Source organism: Natrix helvetica, assembly GCF_964273705.1.
Source record: "Natrix helvetica genome assembly, chromosome: Z".
Lineage (NCBI taxonomy): Eukaryota > Metazoa > Chordata > Lepidosauria > Squamata > Natricidae > Natrix > Natrix helvetica.
In genome coordinates, this window is record NC_138554.1 from 138,801,780 (window position 1) to 138,828,043 (window position 26,264).

Below are 26,264 nucleotides of genomic sequence, written 5' to 3' on the forward strand. Positions count from 1 at the left end.
ACCTTGCGACAAGCAGTCAACGGGGAAGACAAGATTCACTTAACAACCGCGTGGCCAGCTGTGATTCACTTAACAGTGGTGGCAAGAAAGATTGTAAAATGGAGCGAAACTCACTTAACAACCATCTCGCTTAGCAATGGAAATTTGGGGCACAACCGTGGTCGTAATTCGAGGACTATCTCTAATTCAAGATGGGGGGATGTCAGGTTCACTTAATGACGTTTCACTTAACAACTGCAGTAAAATCGGGCGTGAAACACTTAACAACCATCCTACTTAGCAACATAAATTCTGGCCCCAATTGTGCAGGTTAGGACTAACTCTTTGTTTTCTAAAAACAATAATTTAAAAAACATTTGGGATTGAACCATAAAATCATTTTCAGAGTTTGCTTTGGATTCCACAGAACTTTAAAAGTCTAAAACTTCTAGTCTTAAAGATAATTGGCTGGATTTCAAGTTGGAAAATTAAGAGCTGGTACCATTAGTCCTCAACCTACGACCACCATGGAGCTCAAAATTCCTGTTATTAAATCAGACATTTGTTAAGTGAGTTTTGCCCCATTCTACAACCTTCCTCGCCCCAGTTGTTAAGTGAATCACTGCAGTTGAAAAGTTAGTAACACCTTTTGTTAAGTGAATCCGGCTTACCCATGGAGTTTGCTCGTTAGAAGGTCTGAAAAATTGGATCACGTGCCCCTGGGACACTGCAACCGTCATAAATACGAGACAGTTGCTAAGTGTCTGAATTTTGATCCCTTGACTGCGGGGATGCTACAACAGTTGTAAGCGTGAAAAATACTCCTTAATCTCTTTTCTCAGCGCTGGTGTAATGTCGAACGGTCGCAAGTCGAGGACTACCTGTGAGGTCAGATGTGGGAGGTCAGCATAAGCTCCGAATTCGGACAAGCAAAGCCAGAAGAGATAAATAGACCGAAGGGAGGAAATCGGGAACAAGCAGAGAGGAACTGTATAAAAGCAGAATAAACAGAGGAAGGACACAGATAAAAGCAGGAAAAAGACACCACAGGAGGCTGGCTAGACAATCTGCCAAAGGATTAATTGCAAAGTTGTGTTGTTTTTTTCTTCTTTTTCCGCAGTTGCAACCATTGTACGACTAACTTCTCGGATGCCTTCCACAAGCCCAGTTGCATTCCGCTACAGGGAATCCCCAACTTACAACCATCCGTTTAGTGACGGTCTGAAGTTGCAAGGGCTCTGGAAACAGTGGAGTTTTTACTGATGTAAGCTGGGATGGACAAAGGAGAGAAGGCAAGGAAGGAAGGAAGGAAGGAAGGAAGGAAGGAAGGAAGGAAGGAAGGAAGGAAGGATGGAAAAGTGGAAGGAAGAGAAGGAGAATGGAAGGAATGAGAGGGGGAGGGAGGAAAAAGACAAGGGTGAGGGAGGGGAATGGAGGGAGGAAGAGGCAACGAAAGGTTATCTGAAGGCTGGATCGCTGGATTAAATTTTAAGGAAGAAGAAAGATCAATGAAAGGAAGGAAAAAGAGGGGGCCAGAAGAAAGAAAGCAATAGAAGAAAAGAAAGGAAGGAAGGAAAGATCATAGGAAGGAAAGGGAGACACAGAGAGAAGAAAGGAAGAGAAAGAGAAGAAAGAAAGGAAGAAAGAGTAAAGAAAGAAAAGGAAGGAAGGAAGAGATCAAAGAAAGGAAAGGGAGAAAGAGAAGAAGGGAAGGAAGGAAGGAAGGAAGGAAGGAAGGAAGGAAGGAAGGAAGGAAGGAAGGAAGGAAGGAAGGAAAAAGAGAGAAGGGAGGAAGAAAAAGAGAAGAAGGGTGGGAGGAAGAAAGGAAGGGAAAGAAAAAAAAACCAAAGGAAGGAAAGAGACCTGGAGTACAAAGAAAGGGCAGAAAAAAGAAAGGAAAAAAAGAGAAAAAAGAAAGAAGGGAGAGAGGAAGGAAGGAGAAAAGGAAAGAAAGGGAAAGAGACAGAAGAAAGAAAGCAGGAGAGAGGAAAGAAGAAAGAAGAAGAAAGAAATAAAGGAAGAAAGCAGAAAGAAAGAAGGAGGAAATTTTATTTCTCCTGGACAAACTGGTCTTAAAGGACCAACCTACCCAGTATGCCACTGGTGGGACTGGGAGAGAACGTAAGGAAGGCAAGAGAGATCCCCACAATGCAGAAGGAGACTGACTCGGTTTCCCTCTGATGCTTCTCTATCCGAGGTCTGTAAGCCGGAGAAACTGGATCAGATCCGCTTTTCTGACCTGCCGGGAGTCCAAGGGATAGTTCTGGAGTACCAAAACTGCCATGGTTCTTTCCGAAAGATAGTCCTCGACTTATAACCATTCGTTCAGAGACTTTTCCAAGTTACGACGGCATTGAAAAAAGCCACTCACTTACAACTGTCGCACATCCCTACAGTCATAAGATTGCAACTCGGGCACTTGGCAACTGTCACGCACTTACGACGGTCACAGCATCCTTGGGTCACATGATCACCACCTGCAACTTTCCCGGCTGGCTCCTGACAAGCAGTCAATGGGGGACGTCAGATTCACTTAACGACCGTGTGGTCTTCTTCAGAACTGCCATAATTCACTTAACAACAGTGGCAAAACAGCTTATAAAATCAGGTGCAACTCACTTAACTGCCTTGCTTTGCAACGGAACGGCCTCTGCTGTGGTCGTAAGTCAAGGACTCCCTGTATTTCTCAAAAACAGGCATTTTCAGAGTTACTGCCTCTGAATTTGGAGGTTCCTCTAAACACCATTCCTCCTTTTAGTCACCCAAGTAATACAGTTGGTCCTCAACTTACAACCATTCGTTTAGTGACTTACAGCGGCACTCAGGAAAGTGGCTCATGGCTGTTTTCCACACGGTCATGTGATTGAACTCCAGACACTTGGCAAGGCAACTGTCTCATATTTATGACGGCTGAAGAGTGTCACGTGATCCCCTTTTGCAGCCTTCCAACAAGCGAAGTCAATGGGGAAGGCCAGTTTCACTTAACGACCGTGCTTCTAACTTGCCTCGCTTAACAAGTCTGGCAAGAGAAACCGTAGAGCACAACTCACTAAACCCTTGCTGTCTTGCTTAACAACAGAAAGGCTGGGACCAACTGCGGTCGTAAGTACTCTACGCCAGGCTTTTGGCCCCAAAAATAACGCAACCCACCCAGAGCAAAGAAAAATATCTTTTAAAAATATACATCTATACATACCTATCGACCTGCTTACTTTCGGGTGAGGCAGCCGTGTGCAAACCGCCTAAAAACCAGTGTCTTATGCCGTCCAAATGAGCAGGGGGGCAGGTCAAAGGGATCGTTGTCTCTAATTATAATCGTCACTAATTAATTGCGATCATCACGGCTGCTTGTTAGCCCTGGTTTTTCTAGTAGGGGGCCGAAGGGTTGAAATAGAAACGGGACAGAATATCCCAAAGAATAAAGCGTTAATTAAGACCAGCAACGTCAACCGAATTGATTTAGACCGACTGACCGATCTGGGGCAGTCACATTAGACTCCCCGAGGGGGGCAGCCATCCGAAAGTGACTCGGTTGGCCCATCGATCGTCCGGAGGCCGCCTGCGCCCGCTCAGCGGGGTATTAAAATCACCGAAGTAACACGATAGGGAGGGAAGCAGCATGGAAGACGCTTTGGAGACCACCGGACAGCACGGGAAAATGATATTTTTGGTCTTTGGGGGTATCCACATAGCCCTCGACTTTTAACAGTTCACTTACTGACTATTCGGAGTTACAATAACACTGAAAATAGTGACATAGGAACATTTTTCACCCTTACGACCCTGCCAGCATTCTCATAGTCACACGATTTGCATTTGCTTGACAACTGACTCGTATTTATGACGGTTGCAGTGTCTCTGGGTCACGGGATTCCTCCTTCTGACAACGAAGTCAATGGGGAAGCCAGATTCACTTAACAACTGGGTACTCGTTTAACAACCGCAGTGATTCACTTTAAAAAACGTGGCAAGAAAGGTTGTAAAATGGGGGGCAAAAGTAACTTAACAAATGTCTCGCTTGGCCACAGAAATTGTGGGCTCCGTTGTGGTCGTACGTTGAGGACTACCTGTATAAAGACGTGGTGGACAAAATTACAGGTAGTCCTTGGCTTAGGGTCACAAATTTCTATTGCTACGTGAGACATTTCTGAAGTGAATTTTTGCCTCGTATTACAACCACTCTTGTCACAGCTATTAAGTGAATCACTGCAGCTGTTAAGTTAGTCACACGGGTTGTTAATAAATCTGGCTTCCCCTTCTGACTTTCCCTCTCGTCCGAAGGTCGCAAAAGGAGATCGCGTGACACTGCAACAGGCATAAATACGAGTCAGTTGTCCAGGTGTCTGAATTTGGATCACCTGACCATCAGGGAGGCTGCAACGAAGTGTGAAAAGTGGCTGTAAAGTCACTTTTGGTCAGTGCCGTTGTAACTTCGTATGGTCACTAAATGAATGGTTGTAAGTCGAGGACTACCTCTCTCGATGGGCACAGTTCATAAAGTTAGATAAGCGGGGATTAACACCAGACAAACCTTATGCTGAGTTGATCCTTCCCAAACTCGATCCTCCCTCCTTCCCTCCCTCTTGTTTTTCCATTCCAGAATATCATCTCTGCTCACGCATGGACCAACCCCCCCCTCCTTTCCTCCGTATTGGGGAGCGGGAGAGAACCCCCAAAAGTCTTCAGACACAGCGACCGTCATAAATATGAGACAGTTGCCAAGCATTGGAATTCTGATGGGCCACGGGGATGTTGCAACAGTCATAAGTGTGAAAAAGGGTCATAGATCACTTTTCCAATACGTCTCTAACTTCAAACCGTTACTAAACAAATAATTGTAATTCGGATATTATCCGTTTTGTTTTTATAAGCCAGATCTTCCTCCAGTTACGAGTTCAGCCACGTTCAAAGTTTTTGTCTGAAAAAACTTCCCTTTTGTGACCCAGATTTTGTTTTCCCTGCCCTTAAAAACATCCAAGCGAGATTTATTTATTTACTGCCGCACTTAGATGTCAACAGTCTGACTCCTGGCAGGGTTTATTTATTTAAAAAACTTCCCTTGATGCAAAAAACGGGCCAAAGTAACTATAGATCATAGTCCTTGAATTACGGCCACCATTGAGCCCAAAATTTCTGTTGCTAAGCGAGGCAGTTCTTCAGTGACTTTTGGCCCATTTACAACCTTTCTGGCCACAGTTGTTAAGTGAGTCACATGGTTGTTAAATGAATCTGGCCTTCCCCATTGGTTTGTCTTCTCAGAAGGTGGTCATAGAAACTGGGACACGACGACCGTCATAAATATGAATCAGTTGCTAAGCGTATGGATTTTGATCACATAGCCATAGAGATGTTGCGACGGTTGTAAGTGTGAAAACGGTCATAAGTCAAATTTTTACCAGTGCTGTTGTAACTTTGAACGGTCACTAAATGAATGGTTGTAAGTCAAGGACTACCTGTATTAAACTACCTGTATTTTCTGCCTGATTCTCAATGACTATGGCCATATGATGACAATTGAGCATGGCAATTACGGTTCTAAAGCCACGATGGTCGTAAAATGAGTCATCACCTAAAGAGTTGGGGTTTAAGAAACTTTTTCTTTCGCTGTCTTTAACAAAATACTGCGGTCATTAAGCGAACCACTACAAACCTCCCTTTCTTTTTCCTTGAAACCAGAAATAAAACTGGAAGTAAAACTGTTCAAAGTCACGACAGCACTGAAACAAGGGACTTATTACCGGTCCTCACACTTACGTCCGTTGCAGCATTCCCATGGTTATACGAACAATATTTGGGTGTTTTGATAACCTGCTCGTATTTAAGATGGTCGCGGTGTCCTGAGGTCATTTGACAACATCCCAACCAGCTTCTGATAAGCAATGGGGGAAACCAGATTTGTTTAACGACTGCATGATTCACTTAGCAACTGTGGCCTCAAAAAATGGGTTGTAAAATCACGAGACTGATATAACAATTGCCTTGCTTAAGCAACAGAAATGTTGGCTCAATTGTGTTGTCAAGGACCAACTGGGAATGAAGAACACGAGCACTACGTCACACAGTAACACACACACACACACAAAAAAGGTAGTTCCCGTTGCTTCACTTAATGACCATTCAAAGTTGCAATGGCACTGAAAAAAGTGACTTAGGGCTGTTTTTCACACTTATCAACCATTGCAGCATCCCCATGGTCAAATGATTTACATCGCTTGACAACTGACTCATATTTATGACGGTTGCAGTGTCGCGGGGTCATATGATCCCATTTTGTGACCTTCTGACAAGCAAAGTCACTGGGGAAGCCAGATTCACTTAAGAACTGTGTTACTTGATTTAATGACTGCAGGGATTCGCTGAACAAATGTGGAATGGTAAGGCAAATAGTGGGGGCAAAACTCAATGAATTCCTCACTTAGCAACATAAATGTTGGGCTCAATTGTGATCGTAAGTCGAGGACTGCCTGCAAGCTCTTTTGAGAGCAGAAAATTTCTACAGATTTTGCAAGTTCCAGACCTATTCCAAGCTTCTGCTGGTAAACCTTGAGAAATTCCCCCCCTCCCCCCCGGCCAAGGAAACTGAGATAATTTGGGGGAGCTTTGCCAAGGAACACACACCCAGGGAGAAGGCAACAGACCGCAAAATGACAACATTTCAGGTAGTTTAGACGGAGCTATGCAAAATAGCAGGGAAGCAAAAGTCAAAATATTTGGTCTGGAAAGCAGCTAACTGCATACTTCAGAGCAAAATTTAGATTTTTCAGCAGACAAACAATCATTAGACAGAAAATGCAAAAACTCTTCAGGGTCAAAGGAGGAAAGATTTGCAGCCTTGGGCAAGGAATGTCTTCAAAAATAAGACCATGCCAAATTAATAAAAATAATAGTTAATGTTTACAAATTGCCTTCAACTTATGGCCACAATATGAGCCCAAAATTTTCTGTTGTTAAGTGAAAAAGTTAAGTGAATCCTACCTCCTCCTACGACCTTTCTTGTTAAGCAGATCCCTGCAGCTGTTAAGTGAATCAGGTGGCCATTAAGTGAATCTGGATTCCCACATTGACTCTGCTTGCCAGAAGGCCAAAGAAGGAGATTGAGTGAATTTGGGACACCGTAATTGTCATAAAAATGAAATCACTAGCCAAATCCTCAAATATGGATCACATGATCATGGGGAAGTTGCCATAGTCCTAAGTGTGAGGACCAGTCGTAAGCCACCTTTTACAGTGCCACTGTAACTTCAAACAGTCACTAAATGTTATAAGTCGAGGACTACCTAAAGTTAATATTGTATATATTATTTTATTAAATTTATATGGCTTTCAAGTTCACTGAGCAATTGTGGACAGCTAACAGATTCAAAACACCCACAGAATCATAACATTCTATTTCAGGGATGCTGGAGGTCATCTAGCCCAACCCACTGGCTGGGGAATTCTGGGAGTTGCAATCCACCCATCTTAAAGGAGCTCATTTGGCAAAACAATTCTTTACAAAGATGTAGAATAGAGTAACAGAGTTGGAAGGGACCTTGGAGGTCTTCTAGTCCAACCCCCTGCCTAGGCAGGAAACCCTATACCGTTTCAGACAGATGGCTATCCAACATCTTCTTAAAGACTTCCAGTGTTGGGGCATTCACAACTTCTGGAGGCAACCTCTGTTCCACTGATTTATTGTTCTAACTGTCAGGAAGTTTCTCCTCAGTTCTAAGTTGCTTCTCTCCTTGGTTAGTTTCCACCCATTGCTTCTTGTTCTTCCCTCAGGTGCCTTGGAGAATAATTTGACTCCCTCTTCTTTGTGGCAACCCCTGAGATATTGGAAGACTGCTATCATGTCTCCCCTAGTCCTTCTTTTCATTAAACTAGACATGCCCAGTTCCTGCAACCGTTCTTCATGTTTTCGTCTCCAGTCCCCTAATCATCTTTGTTGCTCTTCTCTGCACTCTTTCTAGAGTCTCCACATCTTTTCTACATCGTGGCGACCAGAACTGAATGCCGTATTCCAAGTGTGGCCTTACCAAGGCCTTATAAAGTGGCATTAACACTCCACGTGATCTTGATTCTATCCCTCTGTTTATGCAGCCTAGAACTGTGTTGGCTTTTTTGGCAGCTGCTGTTCATGGATGGCTCCTATTTCGATGGTTCTCCACTAGGACTCCAAGATCCCTCTCACAGTTATTACAATTGAGCAAGGTACCACCTATACTGTACCTGTGCATTTGGTTTTTCTTGCCTAAATGTGTTAAAACTTATTCTACCTTCAAGCAGATAGTGGTAGTCTTCAATTTACCACCATTCATTTAGTGACCGTTCAACGGTAGCGAAAATGGTGATATGCTGATCAAAATCCGGCCACTTGGCAACTGACTCCTATTTATGATGGTTGCAGTGTTCCCGGGGTCTTGTGGTCTCCCTTTGTGACCTTCGGACAAGCAACATAGACGGGGAAGCCAGTTTCGCTTAACAACTGCAGTGATTCACTTAACAACTGTTGGCAAGAAAGGCTGTAAAATGGGGCACAAGTCACTTCATGCTCACAGTCTAGCTTAGCCACAGAAATTTGGGGCTCAGTTGTGGCCGTAAGTCGAGGATTACCCGTATGTGACCCTGCGTCCATTGTAAATGATATGATTGGTTGCCCACCGGCCAAATTTTGATCAAGGGACCGTGGGGATGCTGCGGCGGTCGTAAGTGAGAGGAGCGGTTTTAAGTCACCATTTTCAGTGCCATCGTAGCTTCAAACAGTCGCTAAATGAAAGGTTATAAGTCGAGGACTACTTCTCTGGTGTAAAATCCACCAATAATCAATACAATGCTGTCTCCTACACCCCAGTGGCACTCCTGCCTACCATGCCCCCCCCCAAAAGCATTAAAGAGACCCTTTTCCCACCCTCCCACCCTGTGCAAAGCTACTCCATCCCATTCCTTGCCAACAAAAAGACCTCTTGGGATGGGCGGGTGAGAATGAAAATTAGGAAATATTGCTCCACAATTGTTTCTTTTTCTCTGTTCTCGGTCCAGAAACAACCCTCCTAAATGCAAACTGAGCACAAAAGGAAGACAGGGAGAGAGAGAGAGAGAAAAGAGGGGTCCCCCCCCACACTGTACAACTCAGAAAAAGAAGAAGAAGAAAAATCACATTTTTCCCCTGTCCTGCAACGGGCGCTCGGAAAACAGAAGGTCTGGGGGTCACATTAAATGCGTCCGAGGAAACTCATTTGGCCTTTCGTGTCACTGCCGAAACTTAAATAACAGGAAATAATTTCTCCAATCTGGCTATTTTGCTGAGGTCCCACCCCAATTTTTAATACCCGCGTCTCTTCCTGGAGATTCCTTTCGGACGAATTATTAAAGAGATGGAAGGAAACGGAGGGCGTTTGAGAGAGCTGGGGGTCGCCCCCTCTTCCCGGCATAGCACTGGGGTGGGACCCAAGAGGCACAACTGGTTTGTGCAGGCAGTCCCCGATTTACGACCCCACGAATTTTTGTGACTAAGAAAAATAGTTGTTGTGAATGAATTGCCAGGTAAAGGTTCCTCTCACACATAGGTGCTAATTGTTCCTGACTCTAGGGGGCGCTGCTCATCTCCGTTTCAAAGCCGAAGAGCCAGCACTGTCCGAAGACGTCTCCGTGGTCATGTGGTTGGCATAACTCAATGCCGAAGGCGCATGGAACGCTGTTCCCTTCCCACCAAAGGTGGTTCCTATTTTTCTACTTGCATTTTTTATCGTGCTTTCAAACTGCTAGGTTGGCAGAAGCTGGGACAAGTCACGGGAGCTCACTCCGTTATGCGGTGCTCGGGATTCGAACAGCTGAACTGCTGACCTATCTGATTGATAAGCTCAGCATCTTAGCCCTTGAGCTGATAGATGGATAATCAATAGAATTGATAGATCAAAGCAAAAAAATAGAAAAGGATAACTCTGTCCACTCTGGGACCCATAAATTGGGGTGCTGAGGATAAATTGCTTGCAAATGGACTTTCGAAAGAGGGAGAGAGAGAGAGCATAGGATGGAATTTCAGATAGTCCTCCACTTACGACCACACCTGAGCCCAACATTTCCATCCCTAAGCGAGACATTTGTTAAAAGTGAATTTTCCACCATTTCACGACCTTCCTTGCTGAAGTTGTTAAGTGAACAATTGCTGTTGTTAAGTAAGTCACATGGTCGTTAAGCGAATCCCCATTCGACTTTACTCATCAGAAGGTCGCCAAAGGGAATAAGGTGACCCCGGGACACTGCAAGCGTCATAAATATGAGTCAGTTGTCAAGGGTCCGACTTTTGATCAAGTGTCACTGGGAAATGCAGCGATGGTCGTTAAGTGTGGCTCCAACTTCGAACAGTCTCTAAGCAAACTGTTGTGAGTCAAAAGCCACCTGTAAACAGGGGAGAGAGGAAAAGGAAAACGGCAGAGACGTTTGGGGCCAGGAAAAGGGGTGAGATGGTAGCATGATTCAAAGCTAGCTCTCTTCTGGGGTTTGAATTCGAGGTTGCGAAGAATTGCAAATTTGGGAACCGGAAAAAAATTGCTGGGATCCTTTCTTTGCAACGGAGGCACAGGCAGCTGATCGGCATGTGGTCCTCGACTTACGACCATTTGTTTAAGAACCGGGGTTACAATAGCACTAAAAAAAGGGACTTCCATCCAGTCCTCGCACTTACGACCATCGCAGCATCCCGGTGATCAAAATTCGGATGCTTAGAACCCGGCAAGTGCAGGTACTCCTCGACTTACGGCACTTCACTTAGTGACCCTTCAAAGCGCTCTAAAAAAGTGGCTTACGACCATTGTTTCACACTTACGACCGTTGCAGCATTTTCTCACAGCTGCGTGATCCAAATTCGGACACTTGGCCACCGACGTGTATTTATGATGGTCACGTGATCCCTTTTTGCAGGCTTTCTGACAGGCAAAGTGCATAGGAAAAGCCAGATTCACTTAACAACCTGGTAGTCACTTTGCAACTGCTGCGATTCACTTAACAACCACGGCGAGAAAGGTGTTAAAATGGGGTAAAACTCACTTGAAAACTGTCTCGCTTGGCAGCGCAAATTTTGGGTTTAGTTGTGGTATGATTCCTATACCATTCCGGACAAAATGGTTTGTGGTCATAACTCAAGGACTACTACTGTAGTACTACTAATCAGTAGAACAAATTCCCTCCAGAAGTTGTCAGTGCTACATCACTGGAGGTTTTTAAGAAGATATTGGACAGCCATTTGTCTGCAGTGCTGTAGAGCTTCCTTCCTGAGCAGCGGGTTGGACTAGAAGACCTCCAAGGTCCCTTCCAACTCTATTAAGTCTATTGACATATATTCATGCAAACACACCCATTTCTATGGGGATACATGGGATTGACCTTTCCCAGACACCATCTTCCCGTGGCCATTGTTCTCCCCCCATGCAGATGTTGGCGCACACTGCTAATTCCCACACATCTGTCCTACAGAATCAGATTAATAGAGTTGGAAGGGACCATTTAGGTCATCTAGTCCAACCCTCTGCTCAAGCAGGGGACTCTATACCATTTCTGACTTCTTGAAAGCTTCCAGGGATAAAGCTCCCACAACTTCTGGAGGCAACTTCTGTTCCACTGATTGATTGTTCTCAGTGTCAGGAAATTTCTCCTCAGTTCTAAATTGCTTCTCTCCTTGATTAGTTTCCACCCATTGCTTCTTGTTCTACCCTCAGGTGCCTTGGAGAATAGCTTGACTCCCTCTTCCTTGTGGCAACCCCTGAGATATCGGAAGTCTGCTATCATGTCTCCCCTAGTCCTTCTTTTCATTAAACTAGACATACCCAGTTCCTGCAACCGTTCTTCATATGTTTTAGCCTCCAGTCCCCTAATCCTCTTTCTTGCTTTTCTCTGCACTCTTTCCAGAGTCTCCACATCTTTTCTACATCGTGGTGACCAAAACTGAATGCAGTATTCCAAGTGTGGCCTTACCAAGGCATTATAAAGTGGCATTAACCCTTCACGTGATCTTGATTGTATCCCTTTGTTAATGCAACTGAGGATTGCATTGGCTTTTTTGGCTGCAGCTGCCCACTGCTGGCTCCTATTTAACTGGTTGCCCAGTAAGACTCCAAGATCCCTCCCCCAGTCACTGCTATTAAGCCTGGTTTCACACAGTCTGTGTGTGTACTTTTGGCTTTTCTTGCATAAGTGTAGGACTTTACTTTTCTCTACACTGAATTTCATTTTGTTAGATAGGACCCAATGTTTAAGTCTGTCAAGATTGGCTGCCTTCTCTCTCTCCGGTGTCGCCCTCCCAGGTGTGCAAGAGAGGAAGAATGCCAGCATCTGATGCACACAGACCTTAGTTTGCTTCCCTCTGGAAAGGACTCTACAGATAGTCCTTGACGCACGACCCCTATTTAGCCGAAAATGTCCGTTGCTAAGTGAGACAGGGGTTAAGTGGGTGCTTCCCTGTTTTACAACCTCTCTTGCCATTCTTGTTGAGTGAAACACTGCTGTTAGTGACATGGTTGTTAAGCGAATCTGGCTTCCCCACTGACTTCGCTTGTCAGGACCGCATGATCCCAGGAAGCTGAAATCGTCCTAAATATGAGTTGCCAATGGGCTGAATTTTGATCACATGACCTTGGGGATGAAGTCTGAAAAATGGCCATAAATCATTTTTTTTCAGTGCCATTGTAACTTCAAACGGTCACTAAATGAGTGGTCGTAAAGCATTTCTCCCCCCATTCTTCTATGGTCCAAGAAACCCCAATCTCTTTCAGCCTTCATTTTTAAGGGAGGGTGGAGGAAATCTTAACAGAGTCGGTGGGTCTACTGCACCCCTCAAAATGTTCATACAACACAAACACCCCCCCAAAAAAAGTTCAGTCTGTTTAGGTCTGGACCTCACCCAGTTGGGAGGATGGCCTTTACAACGCTGAGTGTAAGTGTTGCACGCACACGCAAATTTTAAGTTGGGTGGACTTCAGTTCCCAGAATGTATTAATCAATAAAAACACCAAAGGAGAAGGTCAGGTGGAAGGAGGAGGAGGAGGAAGAAGCAGGAGGAGGGAGAGGAGGAGAGGAGGAGAGAGAAGGAGGAGGAGGAGGAAGAAGAAGAAGAAAAAGAAGAAGAAGAAGAAAAAGAAGAAGAAGAAGAGAGAAATAGGAGAAGGAGAAGAAGGAGAATGGAGAAGGAGGAGGAGATGAAGAAGAAGAAAGGAGGAGAAGCAGGAGGAGAAGGAGGAGGAGGAGGAGGGAGAAGAAGAAGGGAGAAGAAGAAGAAAAGAAAGGAGGAGAAGGAAGAGGAGAAAAAGGAGGAAGAGGAGGAGGAAGAGGGAAGAGGAGGGAGAAGGAGAAGAAGGAGGAGGAGGAGGAGGAGGAGGAGGAGGAGGAGGAGGAGAAGGAGAAGAAGAAGAAGAAGAAGAAGAAGAAGGAAATAGGAGGAGAAGAAAGAGAAGGGAGAAGAAGATGAAGAAGAAAGAAGAAAAAGGAGGAGAAAAAGGAGAAAGAGGAGGAGGAAGAGGGAAGAGGAGGAGGAGGAGGAGAGGAGGGAGAAGAAGGAGAAGAAGAAGGAGAAGAAGGGAGAAGTAGGAGAAGAAGGAGAAGGGAGAAGAAGGAGAAAAAAAAGAAAGGAGGAGAAGAAAGAAGAAAAAGGAGAAGGAGAAAAAGGAGGACGAGGAGGAGGAAGAGGGAAGAGGAGGAGGAGAAGAGGAGGAGGGAAAAGAAGGAGAAGAAGAAAGAGAGGAAGGAGAAGGGAGAAGAAGGAGAAGAAAAAGAAAGGAGGAGAAGAAAGAGAAAAAGGAGGAAGAGGAAAGAGGAGGAGGAAGGAGGAGAAGGAGAAGAAGAAAGGAGAAGAAAATGGAAGAGGAGGAGAAGGAAGAGGGAAGAGGAAGAGAAGAAGAGGGGGAGGAGGGAGAAGGAGAAAAAGAAGGAGAAGAAGAAGGGAGAAGAAGGAGGAGGAGAAGAAGGAATTGACATACGACAATTTCTCTGCCACCTAATCTCATAGATGAAAAAAGGATCTGAAGAATCATGAATCGTAGAGTTGGAAAAGACCACAAATGGTAGACAGTCTCCTGTTTGGGCAGGACTAGAAGTCCTCCAAGGTCCCTTCCAACTCTATTATTCTGTTCTGCAGTATCCATGACACCACATTTGGCAAATGCATCTCCACCCTTCATTTGAAGACCCCCTGGAGATGGACAATCTCCCCCTCCTCCTGTTCCACCAGCTAACTATTTGAGGTATCAAGAAATGTTTCTGTTCTTCTTCATCATTTCAATGCCCTGAATCTGATTCTACCTTCAGGGGCAAAAAAAAAAAAAAAAAAAACCAACCCAGAATAAATCCACTCGCTTCTCAGTGTGACAAGCCTTCATATATTCAACAATCCCTATCACATCTTAATTTTTTAGATCATTCATATTTGGTTGATATATTGCATTTCGTGGTCAACGCTTCTGTGGTTTGATCTGGCCAGTCAAGAATTAAATCAAAATTCTAATCTCATCATATCTCCAACTCAAGCTCAAATCTTAACTTTTCCTTGTGCAGTTTGGGTTTTAGACCCTTTTCTAAAGGCTTATGCATCTTCGTAATCTTTCTTCAGAATTGCTACAATTGGACAATGTCCATGCTGGTGCCAAAACTGGACAATTGTCCAATTGGGCTCTGTCTCAGGAAGAGAAAAAAAGAACAGGAGAACATGGGCATTCTGAGTGCTAAAGTGTACACATACCCTCTGTTTTGCAATTTGAACAATTTGCAAATCTGATTAATATTCAATCAAAAGGTACGTAGCCACGGAGGCTACAGATGGACGATTGCACACCGGGAGGGGTGGAAAAACAGTTCAGAAATGTGTAAAATAAATCAATTTTAGAATGGAATGGAATGGAATAGAACAGAGCAGAATAGAATAATAAAATAAAACAACACAATCTAATACAGTACAATACAATAACAAGACACCTCTGGAAATTCCTCAATTTATTCCTTAACATGAAATAAATAAAGGTGTTTTGTCTTTATGGACCTATTCTATTTTTTTTAAAGAATATTTGCAAGGGTCGCAAATGACAAAGATTGCACATTGCAAGCATTGCAAAAATTTGGAGGGCGGCATGAAGTTGACTGTAAAATGCTTTTCAAATTGCAAAATTGTTAGCAGAGAGATCAGGCAAGAGTTTGCAACCAGACTGAGATATTTTAATTTGAGGCAATTGCTCTGCTGAATTTTCCCTCCTGAGCACAGACGGTGAAGGAAACACCTGCCAGGTAAACCTACCTTTTCCTGGAAGATCTGGGGATGGAGCACCTCAAGGCAAAGCCAAAGAAAGAGAGAGAGAGAGGGAGAGAGAGAGAGAAAGAGAGAAAGGATGTGTGATTCACAACACAGCTGATGCACCAGCAAGCTCCAGAAGAAAGACAGCAGGGGTATTTCCTGGAGGTATTTACATAGATGTCTCTGTGTGTGTGTGTGTACACACACACACACACACACACACACACACCCCACAGGAAGAGCCAACCAGCCACACACTCACATGCACGGACGCACAAATGCTGGAGGCAAGTTGAGTTTGTGCATCACTGCTCCCAGGTGGGACTTGCAATGCAAGGCAATGTAAAGAGATGTCCTTAAACATCTGTGCTTCTTGGACCCTGGAAAACAGGTAGACTTCGACTCCCAGAATTCCCCAGTCAGCATTCTGACCCCCACCTCCCTCTTAAAGCACACTGGATGGGGGATTCTGGAAGTCCTCCCCTCTGAAAGCATTGCTGAGTGGGGGATTCTGGGAGTGGAAGTCCTCCCCTCTTAAAGCATCCTGGATGGGGGATTCTGGGAGTGGAAGTCCTCCCCTCTTAAAGCATAGTTGGATGGGGGATTCTGGGAGTGGAAGTCCTCCCCTCTTAAAGCATAGCTGGATGGGGGATTCTGGGAGTGGAAGTCCTCCCCTCTTAAAGCATAGCTGGATGGGGGATTCTGGGAGTGGAAGTCCTCCCCTCTTAAAGCATGATGGATGGGGGATTCTGAGAGTGGAAGTCCTCCCCTCTGAAAGCCTTCTGAATGGGGGATTCTGGGAGTGGAAGTCCTCCCCTCTTAAAGCATAGCTGGATGGGGGATTCTGGGAGTGGAAGTCCTCCCCTCTTAAAGCATAGCTGGATGGGGGATTCTGAGAGTGGAAGTCCTCCCCTCTTAAAGCATAGCTGGATGGGGGATTCTGGGAGTGGAAGTCCTCCCCTCTTAAAGGATAGCTGGATGGGGGATTCTGAGTGGAAGTCCTCCCCTCTTAAAGGATAGCTGGATGGGGGATTCTGAGAGTGGGAGTCCTCCCCTCTTAAAGCATGCTGGATGGGGGATTCTGAGAGTGGAAGTCCTCCCCTCTTAAAGCATAGTTGGATGGGGGATTCTGGGAGGTGGAGTGCTCCCCTCTTAAAGCATGCTGACTGGGGGATTATGGGAGTTGAATTCCTCCCCTCTTAAAGCAAGCCAGCTGGGGGATTCTGGGAGATGAAGTCCTCCCCTCTTAAAGCATTGCTGAGTGGGGGATTCTGGGTGGTGGAGTCCTACCCTCTTAAAGCATAGCTGGATGGGGGATTCTGGGAGTGGAAGTCCTCCCCTCTTAAAGCATTGCTGAGTGGGGGATTCTGGGTGGTGGAGTCCTACCCTCTTAAAGCATAGCCAGCTGGGGGATTCTGGGAATGGAAATCCAACCATTATCAGGTGGTCAAGATTCAGAAACACTTTCACAGACCTCATGTAGACGTAGAGTTCAGACATGATGTGTTTGTTTGCATATTTGTGCGTTTGTGTGTGTTGTCACGCGTGTGGCAATGTGTGTGTTTAATGGCACCCACTGGCTACAAATCTATCAGCACCCGCTCCAACACTCAAGATAAACTAAAAGTCACACAATACAGATAGTCCTTGATTTATAACAACCAAACCCAAAATTTCGGTGGCTAAGCGTGACAATTGTTAGTGTTGCCCTGTTTTAGAACCTTTCTTGCCACAGTTGTTAAGTGAATCGCTGCTGTTGTTAAGTCACTTTTTTCAATGTTGCTTTAATTTCAAAAGGTCACTGAGTGTATGGTTGTAACTTGAGGACTACCCATAGCAGCCTTTTATAAAAGCTAAACCTAAACTCCTCTGCTCTCTACATGGGGCTTCCCTTGGGATGCGCCTGGAGACTGCAGCTAGTCCAGAACGCGGCCACGCGGGTTATCATGGGGAGGTCTAGATACTCCCATGTAACACCTCTCCTGCGCGAGCTGCACTGGCTACCTGTGGTTTTTCGGGTGCGTTTCAAGGTCCTGATTACTATCTTTAAAGCGCTCCATGGCTCAGGACCTAGTTACTTGCGGGATCGCATCCTCCCACATACATCCCTGCGGCCAATCCGCTCTCACAGGGAGGGCCTTCTCCAGGTGCCGTCCACTAGGCAATGCCAGCGGGCGGCGCCGAGGAGTAGAGCCTTCTCTGTGATGGGCCCAACCCTCTGGAATGACCTCCCCCCTGACATTAGAACCACCTCGGACTTCCGCTCCTTCCATCAAAAACTGAAGACTCACCTGTTCCGACTAGCTGGCCTGGCATGATTATAAATGTTACATCTATGAACTCCTGGTAGTATATTCTCATCTGGTTATTTTAAGGGTAATGTTTTAGTTTTAATTGTTTTTAGGGCTTTTAGCCTCATATTTATTTATTCTTCTGTACAGGACTCTTAATTTTAATCTCCTCCACATACATACATACATACATATATTTATAGCCCTATTTATATTTGTATTTTATCTGTGATTTATTGTGGACTGTACACCACCCCGAGTCCCTTTTTGGGAGAGGGGGCGGTTTAGAAATGTGAATAAATAATAATAATAATAATAATAATAATAATAATCAGAGAAATGCAGATTTTAAGCCTGAATAAGCCTCACTTGCAATAAAGTGCGCTGTCTCGAACCCAAGACCGGACCTGCATCCATTTCTTTCACGATTTGCTCAATAAATCCCCAACCTTGATGGCTTCTTAGCAGGTTATAACGCCTGATGCGAGATTTTCTCCTCTGAGAAAATGCGGCGTTGTTTCAAAGCTGAAAATATCTGGTCTTGGGAATCCCAATTAAAATGCTAGCGAAGGCCTGAAGCTCCCACCCCCACCTCCTTCTGCACTGGGTCTTGTGTGAACTTGTGTCACTTGAGGGGATGCCAAACGGACAGAAGAAACTTGTTGGCTGCAAAGTGCCTGGCGGTGCATTGACGGAGCGATCTCCAACTTCCACCTTGCACAAGGGAGGCCCTGTTCCGAGAGCACGGGGGGAGCCAGCAGGAGGGGGAGGGTGAAAGCATAGAATAGAATAAAATAATAAAATAAAGTAAAATAAAGTAAAGTAAAGTAAAATAAAGTAAAGTAAAATAAAATAAAGTAAAGTAAAATAAAATAAAATAATAAAATAAAGTAAAATAAAATAAAGTAAAATAAAATAATAAAATAAAGTAAAATAAAATAGTAAAATAAAGTAAAATAAAATAGTAAAATAAAGTAAAATAAAATAATAAAATAAAGTAAAATAAAATAATAAAATAAAGTAAAATAAAATAATAAAATAAAGTAAAATAAAATAATAAAATGAAGTAAAATAAAATAATAAAATAAAGTAAAATAAAATAAAAAGGCCCTCGAATAATTAGACAGTTCCAGGTAGTCCTCGACATGTGATCACAAATGAGCCCAAAATATCTGTTGCTAAGCGAGACATTTGTTAAGTTAGTTTTGCCCCATTTTACGACCTTCCTTGCCACTGTTGTTAAGTGAATCACTGCGGTTTTTAAGTTAGTAACCTGGTTGTTAACTGAATCTGGCTTCCCCATTGACTTGGCTTGTCAGAAGGTCGCAAAAGGGGATCACATGACTCCAGGACATGTGACTGTCATATGTACGAGTCAGTTGTCAATCATTCGAATTGTAATTACGTGACCAAAGGGACGCTGCAATGGTCGTATGTGTGAACAATGGTCATAAGTCTTTTTTTTCCAATGCCATTACAAATTTGAATGGTCACTAAACAGTTGTAAGTTGAGGACTACCGGTAGTGTTTTCCAAGGGCCAAAATGAAACGGCACCTCTTTAGGGAAGCAGTACAATTAGTCCTCAACTTACAACAGTTCATTTTGGTGACCATTCAAACAGCACTGCGACTGTTACAACAGCACTGAAAAAGTGACTGATGGGACATTTTTCACACTTACGACCGTTGCAGCATCCCCGTGGTCATGTGATCCAAACTGAGATGCTTGGCAACTGATCCGTATTTATGACGGTTGCAATGTCCTGGAGTCACGTGATCCCTTTTTGCGACCTTCTAACAAGTGACATTAACCAGATTCATTCAATGACCGCATGACTCGCTTAACAACCACAGTGACTCACTGAACAAACGTGGCAAGAAAGGTTATAAAATGGGGAGAAGCTCACTAAACAAATGTCTCACTTAGCAACTCAAATTTCACACTCAATTGCAGTTGTTCATTGAGGATTACCTGCAGATAACCATGCATACAAACCTTGGTTACTAAATGATCACTTCTAGACAGTCACTTGTCTGAAATGGTGTAGGTTATCCTGCCTGAGCAGGGGATTGGACTAGAAGACCTCCAAGGTCCCTTCCAGTTCTATTGTTCTGTTCCGTTCCGTTCCGTTCCATTCATTCCTATTCCTATTCTACTCTATTCTGCATTCCATTCTCTTCTGTTCTGTATTTTAATCTCTATTTTAATCTCTATTCTATTCTTTTCCGCTCTACTCCATTCGATTCCATTCCAAGTCCCATTCTATCATTGTATTTTATGTTGGGGGGGGGAGTTTTCCCGCAGCCCCTTCCCTTATTCCAAATAAATGTCTGCCTCAGCAAAAAAATTAAGTAAAATAAAATAAAATTGCTTCAAATTTCGGGAAAGCCACCAAGAACGAAAGAAAGAATAGGTAATTATCCTTCTATGTGTCACCATCCCTCCAGCGAACAATGGAAGGGTCAGTTCCTGTGCGGGCCAGCAAACAGCCGTCATTTCAATAGGTGGAAACTAGGCGTATCGCAACACCCAGTTTATGAGTCAAAGCGAAGCAATGTGGGGTCTCCGAACCCCGATGCCCTCCGGAGTCTTAATGAACTGGAAAACGGCAGCAGGAAATCCACCGGTCGCTCCTAAAAGGCCCCTTCGTCCTGTCCGAAAAGGACTTTGAATTTTCCACTGCTGGAAATCTAAATTTTTTGGCCAGGGAAACGCAGGTATGAAGGGTCCCTGTGGCCGAAGAGAGAGGCTGGCAGGGATACGGAATCCTGGTGGATACAGGAAGGAGGCCAAGAACGTGTCTTTATGGGATCTATCAAGGGCCGGGTTGAATCCGGTGCGAAGGAATTACGGGGAGAAAGTTGAAAAAGGATCTGGAAAGTGCCCAGGATTTTTTTTTTGCCGGGGGTGGAAAAGTTTGAAATTCTTTGCCCTTTTCCCAAATTGTTCTTTTAAATAGAGGATAGTCTCACTGGGTTTGCGATCAGGTCCGTGTGGTTTCAAGAATTTTGATTTTTTGGAAAACCAGTGAGGGTCAGCACATGGCATCCTCTCTGAATCAATCTATCTATCCATCCATCCATCATTATCTCTTCCCCCCATGTATCTCTCTCTCTATCTCTCTATCTATCATCTATCTATCTATTTATCCATCCATCCATCCACACACCCAGACACCCATCCATCTATCTACATCTGTCTGTTTCTGTCTATCCATCCACCCAACATCTAACTCTATCCATCTATCTATCCATCCATCCATCTTATCCATCCATCCATCCATCCATCCAACATCTATCTATCTATCCATCTATCCATCCAACATCTATCTATCTATCATCTATCTATCTATCTATCTATCTATCTATCTATCTATCTATCTATCTATCTATCCATCCATCCATCCATCTATCCACACCCACAGACACCCATCCATCTATCTACATCTATCTGTCTGTTTCTGTCTATCCATCCACCCAATATCTAACTCTATCCATCTATCTATCCATCCATCCAACATCTATCTATCTATCTATCTATCTATCTATCTATCTATCTATCTATCATCTATCTATCATCTATCTATCTATCTATCCATCATTATCTCCCCCTATGTATCTATCTATCCATCCACAGAGACCCCCATTCCATCTCTATCTACATCAATCTGACTGTCTCTGTCTATCCATCTATCCATCATCTATCTATGCATTTGATCTATCCATCCATCCATCCATCCATCATCTACCTATCCATTCATCATCCACCCATCCATCCACCCATCATCTAGCTACTGTATCTCTATCCATTATCTATTTATCTATCATCTACCTATCCATTCATCATCCACCCATCATCTATCCATCCAACCAACCATCCCTCCATCCATCTTATCTATCTTATCTCTCTATCAATCCATCCATCTCTGTCTGTCTGTCTTTCCATCCGTCCATCCAAGTAGTTTATGCAGGTAGTCCTCAATTTACCACCACAACTGAGTCCAAAATTTCTGTTGCTAAATGGGACAGTTGTTAAGTAAATTTTGCCCCATTTTCCGACCAACAATCCCTGCTCAGTCACCCGTGTCTAAGTCACTTTCCATCTTGACTACAGGTAGTCCTCGAATTACGACTATGATGGAGCCCAAAATTTCTGTTGCTAAGCGAAAAATGTGTTCACTGAGTTTGGCCCCATTTTACCACCCTCTTCTTGCCACAGCTGTTAAGTGAACCCTGCAATGTGAATTTGGCCCCATGTTGCTACCTTTCTTGTCATGGCTGTTAAGTGAACCCTGCAGTTGTGAAGTGAGTCACACGGTCGTTAAGTGAATCCGGCTTCCCCATCGACAGCTTGTCCCAAAAAGGAATCACATCACCTGGGGATGCTGCAACCGTCATAAATATGAGTCAATTGCCATGCATCTTTAATTTCGATCACGTGAGAATGCTGCAACGTCATAAGTGTGAAAATAGGTCATAAGTCACTTTTTAAAGTGCCGTTGTAACTTCGTGTGGCCACTAAATGAACGGTTTGAAGGCAAGGACTACTGCCACATGGTCCACGGGGGCCGTGGGTCAAGGACGTTCTCTGCTCGAAAAATAAAATAAAATAAAAGAGTACAAACGGCCTCATTCGGATATTCGCCTCTTTTGTGATAAGTTTGATTTGTCTTTGAAAGCGGAGCATTTTTTCGTGCCGCAAGAGGTTTGTTTAGGAAGTTTAAAAAAAGAGATAAAGACTCCCTTAAGAGACGTCTGACTCATAACAGTCATATTATTAGAAACTTCTGCATATCTTTGAACCGTAAGGGTGTGGCTGGCCATTCCTGTCTTTTAAGATATTTCTGGACTTCTCTAGCTGGCTTTGTGGTGCCACCCGTCGGCTGCATCACCTACTGGGTTTTTAGGAGGGCGCATGCAGGTAAAAAAGGGACTTATGACCGTTTTTCAGACTTATGACCATCGCAGCATCCCCCGAGTCACGTGATCGAAATTCAGATGCATGGCAATTGACTCATATTTATGACGGTTGCAGCATTCCCGGGTCATGTGATTCCTTTTTGGTACAAGCTGTCGATGAGGAAGCCGGATTCACTTAACGACCGTGTGACTCACTTCACAACTGTAGGGTTCACTTAACAGCCATGACAAGAAAGGTAGCAACATGGGGCCAAATTCACCGAACAAATGTCTCGCTTAATGGCAGAAATCCTGGCCTCCATTGGGGTCATAAACCAAGGACTACCTGCAGACAAAATTTGGTGACTCAGGCATGGGTGGTGTGAGCAGGGACTGTCCAGGAAAAGCCACAACTGGCGTACAAAAACATGCATTTGTGCAAGGGGTGTAGCAGACTCACAATCCACAGTTATGCAGGAGTTGTGGCTCCTGCCTGATCTGTGCCACCCCATCTGTGGTCCTAGATGGCAATTCTTCATGGACCAGAGAAAAGGGATAGAATCAAGAGCACGTGAAGTGTTAATACCACTTTATAAGGCCTTGGTAAGGCCACACTTGGAATACGGCATTCAGTTTTAGTCACAATGCAGAAAAGATGTGGAGACGCTAGAAAGAGTGCAGAGAAGAGCAAGAAAGAGGATTAGGGGACTGGAGGCTAAAACATATGAAGAACTGTTGCAGGAACTGGGTATGTTTAGCTTAAGAGAAAGAAGGACTAGGGGAGACATGATAGCAGTGTTCCAATATCTCAGGGGTTGCCCCAAAGAAGAGGGAGTCAAACTATTCTCCAAGGCACCTGAGGGAAGAACAAGAAGCAATGGGTGGAAACTAATCAAGGAGAGAAGCAACTTAGAACTGAGTAGAAACTTCCTGACAGTCAGAACAATTAATCAGTGGAACAGACGTTGCCTCCAGAAGTTGTGAATGCCCCAACACTGGAAGTCTTTAAGAAGATGTTGGATAGCCATTTGTCTGAAACGGTATAGGGTTTCCTGCCTAGGCAGGGGGTTGGACTAGAAGACCTCCAAGGTCCCTTCCAACTCTACTATTGTATTGTATTGTATTGTATTGTATTGCATTGTATTGTATTATGTTTTTCTCGCTGCCTAGGTAATGTTGGAAGTGGGAAGCAAACGCCTGCAAACTTCTCCAAGTTTTCCAACAGAGAAAAGGCAGCAGAAAGAGAATTTCCTGGGGGTGGGTGGGGTGGAGGGAAAGAGGGGGGGTCTGCAGAAGCCTTGGGGATTATTAATTGACCACTTGGCCGAAAGGCAGAAACATCGTCTGATGATGCGAGGAAAAAATAAATGTTTCCCTGTAGCTGGAGTGGCTTCCAGCAAGGAAAACTGTCAGCCTGTCTCTGGTGGTGCTTGCCGGCTCCCCCCCCCCCCCCCCTAAGGTTCAAGAACCAGGAATCTTGGGCCTGGGGGAGAGGCGGACTAGGGGGCTCTGGCACATGGGTTTTGTGGTGCAGCAGCACGATGCCAATCTTTTGAGGTAGTTTGCTGGAGTTTGCTTCCTTTGGGTGTTTTAAATGATTTTTTTAGTTAGAGGTTTTACCAAAGAGGTAAAAAGAAACAGCAACTCTCGAGGAGAGAAGGAAAAAAAGGAAAAGAAAGGAAGGAAGGAAGGAAGAAAAGGAGGAAGGAGGAAGAAGAGCATGGGAGGAAAGAAGAGAAGATGGGAGGAGGAAAGGAAAGGAAGAGGGAAAGGAAGAAGAAAGAAAAAGAAAGATGAAAGAAAAAGAAGGAAGGAAGGAAGGAAAAGAGGGAGGGAAGAGAAGAAGACAGGGAGAAAGGAAAAAGGAGGGAAGAAAGAAGAGAGGGTGGGAGGAAAGAAAAAAAAGGAAAGAGAAATAATAATAATAATAATAAATTTGGATTTATTAGCCGCTCCCTTTCCAAGTAGGACTCGGGGCGGCGTACAATGGAGCATAAAACATAAAAAATATATAACAGCACCAAACGTACATACATACACAACACACATACATACACGGAGAAAGAGGAAGGAAAAAAAATTAAAAAGAAAAATACACAGAAACTTCCCATTCCTATGCAGGAAAAATAAATACAATTATAACAGTATCTCACTCCTAAAAAAAAAAACCCTCCCTTTTCTCTGTGGTCCAGGATTTTCTTTTGGGACTCAAAAAAACCACAAATCATAGATGCATTTTTTCCCCCTCCTGTTTCATGCAAAAAGTCTTGGGGATGTTTCCACGAATTTGCTCCCTCCGGGAAAAGAAATCTATGTGCAAAAAGGCATTTTTGTTTCTCTGAGCGGCTACAAATCCCTCAAGGCCAGCCCTTCCTGGCTCTCTTCCTCACATTTGCAAGTCTGACAATACTGAGATTTTTCCCTCCTTTGGGTTTGTGTGCATGGATGTGTTGCGCTTCCCCCAGGAGACCAAATTTCCTTTTGCCCCGGATCCTGCATCCTGGGAAACACTCCCGATAGTGCTTGACTTACGACCATTTGTTTGGTGAAAACGTCTTTTTGTGCCGTACAAAGTTTGCCCTAGGACAGGGGTCAGCAACCTGCGGCTCTGGAGCCACATGTGGCTCTTTTACCCCCTCTGCTGCGGCTCCCTGTTGCCGGTCGGCTCGACCATCGATAGGGCTTTCGATTAGGACAGGCAGAGGAAAAAGGACGCCGCGCTAGGAGGAGACTCTATGGTAGGGGAACCGGACTTCCGGTCGGCTCCAGAATTGAACGGGGGGCTTCCGGTTAGGACCTTTGTGGCTCTGAGTGTTTAAGGTTGCCGACCCCTGCCCTAGGATGGCTAACCTTTTGTTTTTCCAGTGCCGAAAGCACGGCAGTGCGCACCCGCACCCAAAATGCAATGTACGTGCGAGCCCCTCCCCATGTGTGGCCCCCCTGTGCATATGCGTGACCCCCCTCCTACACTCCCCTGCCCCTCCCGTGCATGCGCCCTGTCCCCCCTCGCCCATTTTTGGTTCCCAGGTTGGTGCAGGAGGCCTTCCAGGCCCAAAACGGGGCACGGCGGGGTTACACATAGTCCTTCCAGGTCCCGTTTTGGGCCAAGAAAGGCTCCTGGAAGCAAGATGGGGCGCAGTGCCATGTGAGTGGCTCCCCGTGAATGCACCCCGCCCCTCGCGCATGTGCATCCTCCGCATATGCCCCACCCCTCATGCATGCACCACAGAGACCCGGAGACCAGCTGGCCGTTATGAGGCAGGCACTCATGCACAGTGAAGCTGGTCTAGGGGCGACGGCTGGCATGTACGCAGAGAGGGCTCTGGGTGCCACCTGTGGCACGCACGCCATAGGTTTGCCATCACGGCCCTAGGAGACTGTTGCGAAGATCCACAGTTACAGGTAGTCCTCGACTTACAACCTTTCATTTAATGACAGTTCACGGTTACAACAACACTGAAAAAAAGGGATTTGCTTTTCACACTTACATTGCAGTGTCCCCATGGCCACCAGAGGCTTGAGAACTAGTTCATATTTATGACGGTCAGGGTGTCCCAAGCTTACATGGTGTCCCGTTTTCCGACCGTCCGACAAGCAAACTCAATGGGGAAGCCAGATTCGTTTAACAACCATGTCACTAACTTTAAGGATTGGCAGGGATTCACTTAACAACCGTGTTCCGAGCTTAACAACTGCCCTGATGGACAACTGGGGCAAGAAAGGGGGTGAAGCGGGCCAGAACAGACGGTGCCAACGGGTGTCAATTGACTCGCCCAAGATTGATGGAATAGCACGGGATCGCAGAACGAAGAATCTCTTTCTTTGAAGACTTTTTTTTGGGG

General features: G+C 44.7%; 1 protein-coding gene across 4 annotated transcripts in view; it reads right to left on the reverse strand.

The window, feature by feature from the left end:
* GJC2 (gap junction protein gamma 2) overlaps positions 1–26,264 on the reverse strand; it is a 66,328-nt gene that overhangs the window by 13,393 nt on the left and 26,671 nt on the right. The window contains exon 1 of one of the 4 annotated variants that reach the window (XR_014176843.1): positions 15,236–15,325. The exons of the other annotated variants lie outside the window; for them this stretch is intronic. The gene's annotated coding sequence lies outside the window, so the exon portion shown is untranslated. Of the gene's footprint in view, positions 1–15,235; positions 15,326–26,264 lie in introns of those variants that run through there. 4 annotated transcript variants of the gene reach the window in all.